Source organism: Emydura macquarii, unplaced genomic scaffold (assembly GCF_026122565.2).
Source record: "Emydura macquarii macquarii isolate MOO-44397 ecotype Brisbane River unplaced genomic scaffold, CSIRO-AGI_Emac_v2 contig_509, whole genome shotgun sequence".
In the NCBI taxonomy this organism is placed as follows: Eukaryota; Metazoa; Chordata; order Testudines; family Chelidae; genus Emydura; species Emydura macquarii.
This window is the reverse complement of record NW_027130646.1, coordinates 681383-697347: the sequence shown is the minus strand read 5'-3', so window position 1 is coordinate 697347 and position 15965 is coordinate 681383. Positions and strand designations below refer to the sequence as shown.

The 15965-nt window shown below is 48.0% G+C and overlaps 1 protein-coding gene across 1 annotated transcript in view; it reads right to left on the bottom strand.

Annotated features, from left to right (window-relative positions):
• The window catches only part of ARAP1 (ArfGAP with RhoGAP domain, ankyrin repeat and PH domain 1), a 141763-nt gene extending 129135 nt beyond the window's left edge, over positions 1-12628 (bottom strand). The window contains exon 1 of the mRNA XM_067539083.1: positions 12539-12628. The gene's annotated coding sequence lies outside the window, so the exon portion shown is untranslated. The remainder of the gene's footprint in view (positions 1-12538) is intronic.
• Between the last annotated feature and the right edge of the window lie 3337 nt (positions 12629-15965).

The following is a 15965-nucleotide window of genomic DNA, read 5'->3' as shown; positions in this document are numbered from 1 at the left end:
CTGTTCCCTTTCGATCCCCTTAGAATGTAGTTACGACTTTGCTGTGTGGGAAAGCGAGGATGCCTGTTAAAAATAACAACAATTGCAATTATGGATATTGGCAGAGCTGCTGGCCTGATGGTGCCTCTCTCCTCGGCCCTCCCGCTTCAGAAAGTTGGTTTAGTTTTGAGCTGAAGGTTAAGTGTTTGATCATTGTTGCCTTTAAATTGTGATCTGCTGTGGTAGGTACTAAGTTATGTTGTTTTCTGTATCTTCTGTGATTCCAGGTTTTGCTCTAACGTGGCTTTCCCCTGCCCCGCTCTCTTCCCCATTCCCTGGAAGCCTGGCGAGTTCCAATTCCCGGCAAAGCAATCCAAAATCTGCGGCATAAGCGTCTAAGACATTTCATCCCTAGACTCCCCTTGCTCGTGGGTTTCTGTGTGGGGAGTAAGATGGGAGGTAACAGAGCAGCGGTTCCCCAAGTGGGGTCCGCCATGGATTATACTGGGGTCCACCTCAGACAAGTACCGCAGGGCAGCCAGAAAGCAACGTTCCAGTACGTTCCGTGTGCAGGACGCCATTTTGTGGGGTGTTCTGGTAGTCCCGGCATTTGTCCATTCAAGATGACATCTTTTAGTTAAAGTGAAAATAAGGGTGACGTAGTAACTTGTAATAACGGCAGACTGTTCACTTTTGGTTCCTTTGAGAGTCTGATTTTAACTACAAAAATACTTTTTTAAATAATCAGAGAGCATAACGAATAGAATAACAACAGCATGAAACTTGCGTATAAAAAAATGGAAGAGGTCCAGGAAAGTTAGTCTCAAGGTCTAACCTTGAGTACCTTGAAATGTTTCATAGGGTTTTTTTACTAAATTATCTCTGTACTATGACTGCTGGGGATTTAATGAGGTGCTTGATCCCTTTGTGAGCAAATCTCAGCCTCAGGATCAACTGGAATGGCTCTGGAGTTGCACCTTAAAGGGCTGGAATTATGTGATATCTGGCGTCTTATACATCCAATGGGTAGGGGCTGTTCCTACTTTTCTCTGATACATGGGTCCTATTCCCATGTAGATTTCTTTTTTTATCTCCATTGCCTTGGCTAATTCTGCAGCTATCTCTGATTTTTCCCCTGTGACTCTTCAAACAGCAGCAGATCCAGGTTAGAAACAGCCAGGACAGGGATTTCATTCTTCACTTTGGAGCTGAATTCACCCTATTTTGACTCAGGCAGGACTTCTGGGAATTGGGTGAAAAAGCTGGCAAAGCGCTCACATACAAGCGACTTCTCCATGGGGAATCACAGCCACCCATGATCAACATGGTAAATTATGTACTTCACCTACAGATAATAATAAAGAGTTCTTTCATTTCTACAAAGATCGGCACAAATTGGACACAAGCCCTTCTGCAGGATGCTTCGGATCAATTTTTCCAAAATATCACATTACTGTAAATTACTACAGCCCAGTGTGGAAACCTTGACACACGCCATGGAGAATGAATTGAGGTGACTAAGAACATGAAAGTGGGGGCAGCCCCCAGGCCAGATGGCTTCCCCTGCTACATTCGATAGACACCTTCTTGACTTTCTAGCTGACAAAACCCTTAAAATGGTTAACGAGTCACTTCTAGAGGGCACCCTTCCCCCTATGCCGAAGGAAGCCCTAATACCAGTTATTGGTTAACCAGGAAGAGATGCCACGTTGTGTTCCAATTTTAGGCCAATTTCACTTAATTAATAGTGATGTCAAAACACTGGCGAAAGTTCTCGCAACGAGACTGGAGAAGATTTGGGGTTCTATGGGACACGCAAATCAAGTCAGGTTTGTCAGAGACCGGCATGGCTCTGATCCCCTTCGACAACTCATCAATACCATAGCTGTGAAATACGATGACCCCCAAACCACAAGTTGCGTTAGCCTTACATGCAGAAAAGGCTTTTAACAGAGTGAGTTGGAGGTATGTGTTTTATACCCCACAAAAATTGGGTGTTATATTCTCACCCAGCCTCTCCGATCACAACCAACAGTGGGACCTTAGACACCTTCAGCCTCTTCCAGGGTTCTAGGCAGGGATCTCCTACCTCCAGTACTTTTTGATTTTGCTCATCAGCCCCTGGCAATCCTCCAGTTATCTGAGACACACAACTTGGTTCCACGGAGTATAAATTGATGTTATAGGCAGACTATGCCCTTTCTGTACATATCCAAACCAGAAACCACTATGCCAGCCCTCCTATCACTAATTCAAAAATCTGGAGCAATATCTGGTTACAAAATCAATTGAGGATAATCGGAACTATGGAAAATCTCCCAGGTATCATGTAGTGGGGCTTTTCCCTTTATGGGATTTCCATAGCCAAAACGATGCAATTAGTACCTAGGTATAAAACTACCAAGAAACATTAAACTGGTCAAGGAAAATTGAGATCCTGTGCTCTCTCAAATAACTAGTGACACAAATAGCACCTTCTCTCCCTGTGGCAAAGAATTAAGACAATACAATTGAATATTCTCCTAGGCGCCTATTCTAAAGTGGCCTATCAGTGCCTCAAGCAATTCCAGACTTCCATTCCGCCTGCCCTCTCTGTGTTTTCACACTGTCTTCTTGCCCCCCTTCATCGGGCCCCTCCTTCCCTTTTGTGCCTATATGTGCACCTCTTTATTTTTTGTATTGTTATCCCCACCCTAACGTGTGAAGTCCGAGCAACAATCTGATTTTGCATTGTCCGGGCTTGCAGCTTTGATAAGTTTGCAAAGCTGTATCATTTTACTGGCGAGCCTGCGACGTGTGGGATTTGGCATCGTGGACAAGCTGTACGTCACTTCCCTTTTTGTGTATTTTCATGTTTTTCTCTTTGTGAAAATTAATTAAAAAATGAAATAAAAAAAAAATCACCCATTGAAAATCAAACCAAATTACTGGGCGCAGCAAGCAACGCCAAGCGGTGGGGGAATAGTTACCCACATACTGAGTAGGGCCTGCCCCAACGTTTGAGAAGATTAACGTTAACCTCTCCGTGCCTCAGTTTCTCCAGCTGTAAGATCAGGACCACACAACTTGGGGGGGAGGGCAGTCCCTATGAGGATTAACTCTTTATTGTCTGTAAGCTATTTGAATGGCAGAATAGACATGCAAAGTGATTTTGTCCGCTTTAAAGGGTTATTACACATATCCCAGCGTCTCTCACAGGTTGCTATACAGTGCACAGGAGTGATGCTCAGCACGTCTAGGGAGAAAAGGCCCTTCCCTTCCCATCTCGCATGGGTCACTGTGTGGCCACAAATCAGGGTGGATAAAAATCAAAGATTTTTTAAAAAATAAAAAAAATCGGATTTATTTTTTTTATTTTTTTTAAATCATCAATAAAATAGTAAATTTCTCTCTCGTTTAAAAGATCACAGTTACAATTAAATCTCATCACAAACAGGCTAACCCGACACTTACAGTCTCATAAAAACGAATGAATGGCTCCAGTCTGTCCAGCCTAACCACCAGCTCTTGCTTCTTGAAAGTTCTGGGCTTTCAGTTTCTGTTTCTCAGCAGACTCAAGCCACATGTGCAAAGACAGACACAGGCTGGATAGGATTGTTGTTGTTCTGGGCTTATGGGGCGGTGGAGCTGGGCCAAGCGAGGCAGAGGAGTTAGTGAAGACACTGTCTTAAAGGCGCCCAGAGAATATTTTCATTGTTTGGTTTTATTCACTCAATGCTGCAAACGTAGCAAAGATGAGAAGATACTTAGAAGAAGAAACGGAAGGATGCTCCTTAACAACATATGGCGTCAGTGCCCATTTAATGCATCTTTTAGCCAAAGTACGTCTTCTCCAGGAATAAAAGAAAATGTTGCTGCAGTCGCAAAATACTTCCGTAACCACCATTTTGCTTCAGCTTCACTGAAGAGAACAGGATGATCCAAACTAATTCTCCCTCAAGATGTTCGATGGAATTCTGTGGTTGATTGTTTTGAACAATTTATTAAGAACTGGCCTATTCGCATAAAATATTGTGAAGAAAACCATGATAAAATAGATGGAAGTATCTCATTCAAAGTAACTAACATTGGATTAAAGAGGAATGTAGAGGATACGTTCAGTACACTGAAGCCTATATCCATAGCCTTAAACAAACTGCAGAGAAATTGTTGCTGCATTGCTGATGCTGTCGAAATTCGGAAGGCACTTCAAGAGACATTGAAGAAAGAAATACGTCACCAGAAAGTTAAGCTGCAGGCAATAAAGAAGCGAACGGATCAAGCACTAACTCCACCTCATTTTCTTGCGAACATTCTCGACCCCAGATATAAAGGTAGATGCCTAACTTCTGAAGAAGATGATGCTGCCGTGGCATGGACATCTCACAATCACTCCTCGGTTATGCCAGTCATGATAAATTTCAGGGCTGGCGTGGAACCATTTAAACTGTACATGTTTACTGATGATGTTTTGAACAAAGTCATTCCCCTGAATTGATGGAAATTATTAGCCAGGCACCTTGAAACAGAGTTCCTTCAGTTGCTAAGCCAACTTTTCACAGCAGTAGCTTCCTCTGCAGGCACAGAGAGAATATTTTCATCATTTGGTATTATTCACTCAAAGCTAAGAAATCGACTGGGAGCTGAAAAAGCAGGAAAACTCGTAATTCTGTTCCAGTCTATGAATAAAAATGACAGTGGGAGTGGGGAAGATGAGAGCTAGTTGTAGAAGTTTTGAGGACAGCGTACGTTTAGTGTTGTGATGACTTGTCTGTTAGAGTTAATAAAATTTGAAAATTAAAAAAAAAGAGTTTCAGGACAGCCGTCAGCCGGCAACTCAGGAGACTGCTGCAATCGCAAATGTGAAACATGTATGTAACATTTAAGATTTAGTTTAATAAAACAGAAGTGCTATTGTGTTTGTGCGTGTGATTTAGTTCTTACCATTCCTAATGTATTGCAGCTGCATCTGCAGCTTGACACAGGTAATGAGTATTATGTACTATTTCCTAAATTAATAAAAATCAAGTTTTCTAAAAAATGACACAAAGTACACCCTCCTAGATGCTGTAAAATGCTGTACGGAGTTGTAAATTAACATGTTTTAGTGATCAGATTTGCACTGATTAAAAGAAAATGAATAATCAAACGGATAATGGATAGGATTACAGTCTTACTTTAGAGACTCATGTCAGATATAGATCTATGGTATGCTTTGGATTAATGTACTCACATCCTTCCTGATGACCTGGTTGAGAGAGACGTCTGGTTCCTCAACTCTTGAGTGGAGGCGATACTCGAGGGCTAAGAGCTATGAGGCTAAGACTAACACTACAAACACCACTAAGTATAAACGAAGAACAAAATCTTAACGCTCACTAAAAGCAGCTTCAGGAAGGAGTAGCTGCCAATCTCCCCCAGTAACGTGATTTGCCCCTTCTTATACCCTGAGCAATATGGGTCTTTCTAAGTCCAAACTTGGCTTCTTCACCCCCACATGATTCGGGTACACTTCTTCTGTAGGCTGGCAGGTTCGTGCGTACAATGACATAGCCACGTCCTTTGCAGACGGTTCGTTTATCTCACCTTTGTTATTTCGGGCTATTTCTGTGGGTTCTGTGGTGTGTCTGTGAAGTTTACTCGGGGCGTAACCTGAGGCAGCCCCCCCGGTTTTGATGCCTCCTGACTTATCTAGGGTAAAGGTTGTAACCATCTATGCCTTATCCTTTAACTCATCATTACGTAGCTGGGCCAAAGGTCCGAACACACGTATGCTGCCTGCCTTCGCTTTCAGACAGGATATGGCCTGTAGGTACCTTGCATCAGCTATAATACTTCAGTATCAATCTATGACTCTGTTATAATAAAACAACAATACTTACATCTATAAGGAAAGAGAGAGATAGATATATGCAAGCAAGCAGGCTAGTCCTATAGGCTACAGATCCTTCAGTGATGCAGGATCAGGATTGATATTTTATTATTCATCTCATTTTCTTTATCCGCAACAGTGTGATTTAGTCTTTGCTGTGGCACAGTGTCTTTGGGCGTGTCTGTACAAACAGCTGATTCGCAGCTAGCTGGGATGTGACTCTACCGGACTAAACGTCCATGTGGATCTTGCTGATGCGCATGAACGGTTCATTACTGTGCTCTGAAGTCAGCTTTTCTCGACAAAACAGGGGAGGTGTGCAGACTTAAATGCTCCTCCCACTGCCGTACCTCCCCTGCTAGGCCAACATAATAAAACCACCTCAATGGGGCTTATGTAGGTTTAGTTAGGGCATTGCCCTGTCAATGTAGACACTGAGCTGTGAAATTGACACGGCTGCCCAGCTCCTGGGGCCGCTGGACCCTACTCCCGGGGGAAGCGGGGGGCGGGTAAGAAGCCCCAGGCGGCTTTCCCCAGGAATGGGGAGGAGCAAAGCCCTGGGGCTGGCTTCCAGCTGGGAACAGGCTCTCAGCTCCCCACACTGCTCCTCTTCTGGTGAGTACAAGCTCCACCGACCCATGGAGGGCAACATGGACATCAGCCACCGCAGTAATTACTAGGATGTCTGTAAGTCACCCTATGTTAGGTCGATATAATTTCCTAATGTAGACAAGGCCTAAGTTGAAAGTGCTTTAACAGCTTTCTATGAACTAAACGTTTGCGCAGACAAGCCCTTCATGGGGTTCCATGTCTGGCGTGTCTCCACCAGTCCAGATCAGATTTGATTGGTTTACATGCCTAAAAATGGGTTTGTTTTCTGACGGCCGGCTATGCAAATTACAAATGGGATCTGAAAGTCAAGGCGAGTTCCTTGTGGTTCATACATCACCACGCCTAATAAAAATTCTGGGACAGATTCTCCCCCATGCCCCGTCTCCTAGACACGTCTCTGGCAGAGAAGAGAGGTCGGAACCGTGCACAAATGATCCAACAAGCAGGGCACAGACTACCCAACAAGTTCTTGGAATGCATTGGAGACGATTTTTTATTTCAGAAGGTGAAGAGAGGGCCGAGGGGAGAGGCTGTTCTCGATTTGATTTTGACAAATAGGGAGGAACTGGTCAAGAATTTGAAAGGGGAAGGCAGCGTGGTGACAGTGATCATGAAATGGCAGCGTTCATGGGTCTAAGGAATGGTTGGAGGGAAACAGCACAATAAAGATGATGGTTTTCAAGAAGGCAGACTTTAGCAAACTCAGGGAGCCGGCAGGTAAGAGCCCATGGGAAGCAAGTCTAAGGGGAAAAACAGTTCAAAAGAGCTACATGTAGGAAAGATAGGAAGCATGGGCAGTGGCTGTAATAGACCAGAAGAAGCTAAGCCTCCCCTGGCGCAGCTGGAGCCATGATGGCCCCGCCTCTTCCTGTACCAGCTCCGCCCCTTCCCCGAGGCCCTCATCGCCCACCATCAGCTGGGTGCTCCTGTCCTCCACTCCACCCTCCCTCTTTGGTGGTCCGTACTGCTCGCCATGTGCATCCCTCCTCTTCTCCACCCCTTTCCCCTGCAAGACACCCCCTGCCTACCGCGTCCATCCCCTCCTCCACGCTATGCCCTCATCCCCCATGAGACACCCCCGCCCGCTCGCCATCACCCTCTGGCGGTGGGGGCCAAATGGGGGTGAGAAATGGGGCAGAGTGGGTGTGGAGCGTGGGCAGGGCCATGATAGGAAGTATGGCAAGAGACCACCCTGGCTTAACCAAGACAGCTTCAATGATCTGACACTCAAAAAAGAATCCCACAAAAAGTGGAAACTAGGGCAAATTACAAAGGATGAGCATAAAGAAATAACACAAGCGTGTGGGGACAAAATTAGAAAGGCCAAGGCACAAAACGAGATTCAGCTAGCTAGAGACATAAAGGGGAACAAGAAAACATTCTACAAATGCATTGGAAGGCCAAAGACAGGGTAGGACCGTTACCCAATAAGGGGGGAAAACACAAGAACGGAAAATGTGGAAATGGCAGAAGTGCTGAACAATTCTTTGTTTCAGTTTTCACCAAAAAGGTTAGTAGCAATTGAACATCTAACATAATGAATGCCAGTGAAAATGAGGTAGGATCAGAGGCTAAAACAGGGAAAGAACAAGTTAAAAATGACAGACAAGTTAGATGTCACCAGAGCCTCATGAAAAACATCCTAGAATACTCAGGGAACTGACTGAAGAGATATCTGAGCCATTAGCGGTTATCTTCAAAAAGTCATGGAAGCTGGGAGAGATTCCAGAGAACTAGAAAAGGGCAAATATAGTGCCAATCTGTAAAAAGGGAAATAAAGAAAACCCGGGGAATTACAGACCAGTCAGCTTAACTTCAGTACTCGGAAAGATAATGCAGGAAATAATTAAGCAATCAATTTGCAAAACGCCCTAGAAGATAATATAATATAATAAGATGATAACAGTCCAGTGATGATAATATAGAATTGTCAAAGGACCAACCCCAACAATCATCCCAGCCAGGGCTTTGTCAAGCCAGGCCTCAAAAACCTCTAAGGATGGAGATTCCACCACCTCCCTAGGTAACTCATTCCAGTGCTTCACCACCCTGTTTTTCCTAATATCCAACCTAGACCTCCCCCACTGCAACTTGAGACCATTGCTCCTAGTTCTGTCATCTGCCACCACTGAGAATAGCCTAGCTCCATCCTCCCTGGAACCCCCTTTCAGGTAGTTGAAGGCTGCTATCAAATCCCCCCTCACTCTTCTCTTCTGCAGAGTAAACAAGCCCAGTTCCCTCAGCCTCACCTCATAAGTCTTGTGCTCCAGACCCCTAATCATCTTTGTTGCCCTCCACTGGACTCTCTCCAATTTGTCCACATCCTTTCTGTAGTGGGGGTCCCAAACTGGACACAATACTCCAAATGCGGCCTCACCAATGCCGAAAAGAGGGGAATAATCACTTCTCTCGATCTGCTGGCAATGCTCCTACTAATGCAGCCCAATATGCCGTCAGCCTTCTTGGCAACCAGGGCACACTGCTGACTCATATCCAGCTTCTTGTCCACTGTAACCCCCAGGTCCTTTTCTGCAGAACTGTTGCCTAGCCCGTCTGTCCCCAGTCTATAGCTGTGCATGGGATTCTTCCATCCTAAGTGCAGGACTCTGCACTTGTCCTTGTTGAATTTCATCAGATTTATTTTGGCCCAATCCTCCAATTTGTCTAGATCACTCTGTATCCTATCCCTAGCCTCCAGCCTATCTACCACTCCCCCCAGCTTAGTGTCATCTGCAAACTTGCTGAGGGTGCAATCCACCCCATCCTCCAGATCATTAATGAAGATGTTGAACAAAACCAGTCCTAGCAGTGACCCCTGGGGCACTCCGCTTGTTACTGGCTGCCAACTAGACATGGAGCCGTTGATCACTACCCATTGAGCCCGATGATCTAGCCAGCTCTCTATCCACCTTATAGTCCCTTCATCCAACCCATACTTCTATAACTTGCTGGTAAGAATACTGTGGGAGACTGTATCAAAAGCTTTGTTAAAGTCAAGGTATATCACGTCCACCGCTTTCCCCACATCCACAGAGCCAGAATTCTTCTGCTGTAGTCGGCGCTGATCAGGCCACAAAAGTATTGTGTCCTGTTCTGGGCACCACATTTCAGGAAAGAGGTGGGCAAATTGGAGAAAGTCCAGAGGAGAGCAACAAAAATGATGAAAGGTCTAGAAAACACGACCTCTGAGGGAAGATTGAAAAAATTGGGTTTGTTTAGTCTGGAGAAGAGAAGCCTGAGGGGGGAACATGATAACAGCTTTCAAGTACATAAAAGGTTGTTACAAGGAGGAGGGTGAAAAATTGTTCTTCTTACCCTCTGAGGACAGGACATGAAGCAATGGGTTTAAACTGCAGCGAGGGAGGTTTAGGTTGGACATTAGGAAAAACTTCCTACCTGTCAGGGTAGTTAAGCACGGGAATAAATTGCCTAGGGAGGTTGTTGAATCTCCATCACTGGAGATGTTTAAGAGCAGGTTAGACAGACACCTGTCAGGGATGGGCTAGATAATACTTAGTCATGCCATGAATGCAGTGGGCTGGACTTGATGACCTGTCGTGGTCCCTGCCAGGCCTACGATTCTAGGAAAGACCCAGAGGAGAATTTCCCCAGCACAGGTACACTGTAGAACTGCCATAAAAGGCTCTACCATGTCCCCGTCACACAGGGCCCACCAGGGAATGGGAGGGGAAACGTCGAAGAAGCTCCATAGCACACAGCCCTGTAGAGATTCTGGGCCGCTCCTGACCACGGAGCAGCCTATAGGCCGCCCTATGGGAGGCTGCTGTAAACTAGAGCACCCCTGGGACTGCTCTAATTTATGCCAAGGACTGTCCGGGCCCTCGGAGCAGCCCAAAATCTTGAGTGCACAAAGCTGGTTTACAGCCACTTTTGCCTTTCCCGGGAGACCCAGCACAGCATCTTAGCTGCTTCCCTCAATTACCCATGTGTAACCTTTCCTGTTAACCTCCTGTTAACCCTGCAGGGCTGAGAGAGCGAACAGACGGCAGACTGGATTCGATCCTGCAAACGCAGTTACACCAGGGAGCAGGGAATCAGGGTCTCTCTCAGCTGGCGTCACATGCACCTTGGTACGGTTTTCACCAGCTCACACTCCTCCTTGGATCTGGCCCGCGGGACACAGGTCCGCTCCACCGTTATCAGGAGACCGTCTCGGTGAAGCTACCGTTGTTGGTGGACTCTGGAGAGCGTCCCCGGCTGCAGCATGCTTTCCCGGGGGAGTTGGGAGCGAATGAGTTTCCAAGCTCTGCTGCGTGGCAGATGACACTCCCCGCAAGTGCCGCCGCTTTTAATCACACGCGCTGGGGGCAAATTCCGCAGGACGTTTAAGACGCTCTAGACTGACTCAGCCTGGGTTCGCCTCAGCGCAACCTTTATCCAGCCCCGTCCACACACACCCAGCTTAACCCCGAATAGACTTAATGGGACCTACCTAGGACCACCAAGGGTACATTTACACTGCAACTGGGGCATGTCCCCCCAGCTCGGGGAGACAGACGTGGGCTCGCTCTGCTAGTTCAAGCAAAACTAGTGCGTGTCTGTCTCCCCACGCTGGGAAACATCCTCCCCACTTCACGCAGGAGAGATTAATACCCACATGCCGCTGCATAGGATCCTGCCAGCAAGACACAGACACTTTAGCAGCTCCTTTCACCCCACCCGCCCTGCGTCTGATTAACACCCACGTGGCCTGAAGTTCACTCATGCAAATCAGAGCGATATGGGTGCTGGCAACGACCCAGAGCGTACGTCTTTGTACACTGGAATACACGACAGGGTGTCAGGGGACAGGAACGTTGCAATGACAAACAGCAGAACGCGTGGGGACGGGAAAGGCCTGGGCCTTTTATTGGCAGAGGAATGTGCGTGTGCTCTGTGTGCAGAGCAGCTTCAGGCGAGGTGTATCTGCAGACAGGGACCTAGGACTACAGCAGCCGGAGCCTGGACAGGTCAGGAAAGCAGGAGCAGTGGGGGAACGGAGTAGCAGGGGGCACGGCAGGTCACAACTGCGGTGCATTTGCAGAGCTGGTTTGGTGTTCAGAGGGAATTGCAAAGGAAAGGAACAGACATGAACGGGAGGCTGAGATGGAAGGTGGCTATGCAACCTGCAATATAGATTTCAACTCTTCTGCTACTGATTTCACTGCAGGTCTGACTCAAGTAGCCACGGACCCGTCAGACCCACCACAGATTAAATGGCAAAGAACATCCAGGACATGCAAGCCGATTGGTCCGAGCACAGAGCTGACTGCCTGCATCCGGCAAGGGCATGAACGTGATGAAGCCACGCAGCCATTCCCCCCACAAACTCAAGCTACACAAAAAATAGGAACTGAAATGTGCTTTAAGCCAGCTCCTGGATACGCCGCCTGCTGAGACCAAAATGAAAGGAGAACGCGGCCAACTCTCGAGTTCACTTGCCATTTCCAGCTTTGAATCAGGCAAAGGCAAAGCAGAAAAAACCACCAGAGTCCCCTAAAATAGGGTTAATCTTCTAAACCCGTAGATCCTTCCATAGATCTTAAAACCCTTTGTGAAGCCGGGTGAGTGTCGTTATCCCACGCTAACCTCACAGCATCCCTATGGGGCGCATCAGCATTCGCCCAGTTTCACTGCTGGGGAGAATGATTTGACCCAGAGAAACAAAACCCCAGCGGTCCAGTCTTCCTGTCCCGTGTCCTGGCCTCTGCCCTGTTCTGTCTGCCTTTACAGGAGTGCTCTCCAGTACCAGTATCTCCATCTTGTATCGAATCCCACCCAGTAACACACACTTCCTCCCCTCCTCATGAGTCTTTACTTCTCTGCCCCTCAGCTATTCTTTCTCTCGCTGGCTGAATGAGCTGAATCTCCAGGGAGCTGTGGGGTCAGTTAGAAAAGAGGCTAAGCGGCAAATAAAAGTTGTATCCTGCTTTCTTCTCACAGAGAAGACACCGATTTTCCCCTCCGGCCACTATAATCTGCCAGGCAATCAAGATGAAGAAAGACACGCGGCTCAGACACTCGATTCTTTCCCCTTTCTCACACCGCCAGGCTTTTACTCAAAGGAACACAAGTACATCGGGAAAAACACAGTACCTTTTTAGCCGCGATGCCTGAATCTGCAGTGGTTTTCCGAAGCCCAGCGCTCCATTCCCCCTTCTCTGGCTTCCTTCCCTGTCACTGTCATCTACGGCTTTTCAGCCTGCTGAAGAACTTCCTCAAATGCTGTTACAGCAACCGGGAACTTACCAAAAAAAAAAAAAAAAAAAAAACCCGACATTAACAGTTGTACTCGGAGGAGAGTCTGTTGCAATTACCTTCATTTAAAAGCAGACTGGCTGCTGTGAGAGCCCTCGGCCGTTAGTTTAAGATAAGGAAGATTATCTTAAAGAGGGGAGGGAATAACCCACAGACGAGCACCAGGAGCGTGAGAAAGAGCGCTCAGCTTGCTGGGAAGAGGCGCACGGCACTGCTGAGTGACAGAACGCAGCGCAGGACTCACCCGCTCACAGCCTGGCTGGGACAACTGTACTACACAACCAGCCATTAAACAGCACCCGGCGCACGTACAATAGACGGCTCTCTGACACCGCTTAGCACCCACAGCGCCCGGCTGAGTCACACAGCTCATTCCTGCTCCACAGAGGCCACCTGGGGACTCTGTCTCCTTCCTCTCTCTCTCTCTTACTCGGCTGTTCGCCATTTCTTTACAAGCAGGTTGCATGTCTTCAAAAGCGAGAGAGAAACTGTGAGACCGGGGCTGGTACATTGGTATCAGGCGCAGGGTTGTTGGGCAGACCGGTAGTGTCCACCATGCTAGATTAGATAAACATGTAGCAAGAGAAAACTTTGGACTGGACATGGGCGTTCTCAATACGTGCCCGGATACGGGAATGCCGCCCCACCAGCGCTCTGCAATCACGTAACAGCACTTAGCGCTTCTCCCCTGGGCTGACATTAACTCATCTTATCTGCTGTGCAGGTAGGTGCTGCTTCTCCCCATTTCGTCAGTGGGGAAGTTGAGGCACAGAGCGAGGAAGAGACTGGGGGGACGGATTTGGAGGGTTAATCTGTGCGCCCTGGTGATCGGGACGCTCGCTGTCTGAACACAGGGGTTTTAATTCAATAGCAGGCGCCTTCCACTGCCCCAGAGCAGACCGGGCTGGAGATAGGAAGGGCACAGGGTACACTGTCTAGCCCACATGCTGGGGAGCCCTCGGGAACACAGAAAGGCGGCGAGCAGACTAACAGGGGAGGGATCAGGGTCTAAGGCTGCCAGGCGGACCAGCCTCATGTCCCCAGGAAGGGTGGCAGACACGAAATCCGCACCTGGGAGTGTGGCTTAGATCCAGGCGAGGAACCGCGAGCCGGCTCTGCCCAGACCTGGCTGGCTTAGGGGCACGTGAGGGCCAGCCGCTGTCAGTCCCGAGAGGCGGGGCTGGGCCAGGCTGGGACCACAAGGACCCGCTGTGAATCAGGGTTAGAACTGGGGCTTCGGCCTCAGCCATTGCTGGCTCATCATCGCAGGCTCAGGGCTTTAAGATCAGGCCCGAGCGATGTGGCGACTCTGCACTGAAACCCTCTGTGCGTCGGCCCTAACTGGGCCCGCGTCCGTACGGAGAAGAACGGCGGCTCCCGGCTCCAGGACTCCACAAGGAATAAATAGCACGGGCTGCAAAAGGCGCTGCCCGCTCTGAGACGGGGGCGGCGGGATCAGTTTGAGGATCAACGGATTCGCTTGCTTTACTCTCTCCACCTCCAGAGGGTCACGGGTCAGCTAGAAGGGCACAGCTGGGTCGTTCTTCTCCCTTCCTGGCCGTGTCTGTTCAACAGCCATCACACAACTGCTCGGCCCTTCCACGCTGAAATGGAACCGTTTAGCGCCCCTCACTGGAAACCAAATCCCGCTGGCCTGAGTCAGACAGGTGGTCCCATTGATTTCCCGTTGAGTCAGGGGCTTTCAAGCCAAGCCCAGGCCTTCCTAGCTGGAGTCTTTTCTCCCCTGATGTCTCAGGGCCTCCAAAAAGGTCTTTCCTTCTCTTACCCGAGGACAGCTGCATTCACAGTACACGGGCTCTGTATTTCAAATGTAATATTGTAGATTTGTTATCCAAGTATCCTGTGCCTCCGACACATCCACCTACGCGGCAGATTACGTAGGTGGCTAGCTACACGGCTACAGACAACAAAATGAAATTCAACACAGACACGTGTATGGTGTGGGAAGCAAAACCAAAGGCTCAAATACAGCGTGGGGGAGCAGCTGTAAGAACCCTGCAATAGAAAATTGGGATAACGTGCACCTCCATCTTGGTCTCTAATAGTTTGGCTTAAATCCTGAAGCCTGGAGTTTAATAACCCTGACAACATCCTTTTAATTATGATAACAGTGGAGATTCTTGATATAAAACTCTTAAACGTCCAACCCCTTTCTGAATCGCATTACGGCCTGGGCTTCAATGGCTTTCTGCAGCAAACGGCTGCGTGTGAAAAGGTACTTCCTTTTGAATTTGTCGCCTTGTCCCCTTGCTCTTATAGATGCTTCTTCATACTGCTTTAATCTACTGGCTGGGGTGAATCACTTCCTCAGGATTTCTGGTGTTCTCAACGGAGGAAATAATTCAAGAAACATCTTGGCCTTAATATTACAATGGACCTGAACGGGCGCTCCAAAAGAGATTCAAAAATCTCTGTTACGTTCGTACTGGGGATGGAAACTGACATTAGCCTTTAGTTTCTTGACCCCCAAATTATGCTTATTTTAGAAACGAGGAAGATTTTACACAAGCAGAGCACACTGGATACATTACAAGACAGACAGAACGTGTGTCTTGTACTAGACTGGGCGAGCCGTGGCTTTAAAAATTAAGAACAGCTGGTACAAATACGTCTGGCCACGGCCGCAGCGGAGGGCTTAGCAGTGCCCGGTGCTGTGGGCAGATCTCTGTGAATCAAGTGCAAACCGCTTGATATTTAAATGTCGGTGGTTTAAATTTATAATTAGAAAGCTCCCCCCGTCAGATCAAAGGTGTGTGACTCCAAATTAATTTAATGAGGCAACACATGTTTAGTGAATGTCCAGTTTAGGATATGATCAGGAATTTGTAGAGCAGCTCCAGATGTCCAGACGTCCAACCTTAAGAGGTGTGAGAACGTCGCCTCTTCTGAGCAAGAGACAGCATGCGGAATCTGCTCAGCAGGAGATCCCGCCTCTTGTCTGGCCAATAGGAAGATGAGATGGAAACTCTTTAAAAGAGGCTCTCCAGCACCAGCACGAGAGTTGGCTTTCTGGGATCCGATAGCCAGAACAATCAGAGGGCTGGGAGCAGAGCTCAGCAAAGAAGTGGGCTGCGGCTGGCAGAAGCAGGCAGCCTTGCATCCGGACAGCAGACAAGAGACACCCTGGAGATCCACTTTGGGATGCAGAGGCAGCTACCCTGTGTCTACCACACTCCAGAGGACAGTAACCTGAATTGATGGGTGGCAGCCGCGCTGCCCCAGAGACGGGGGATCAGCCCGGGGA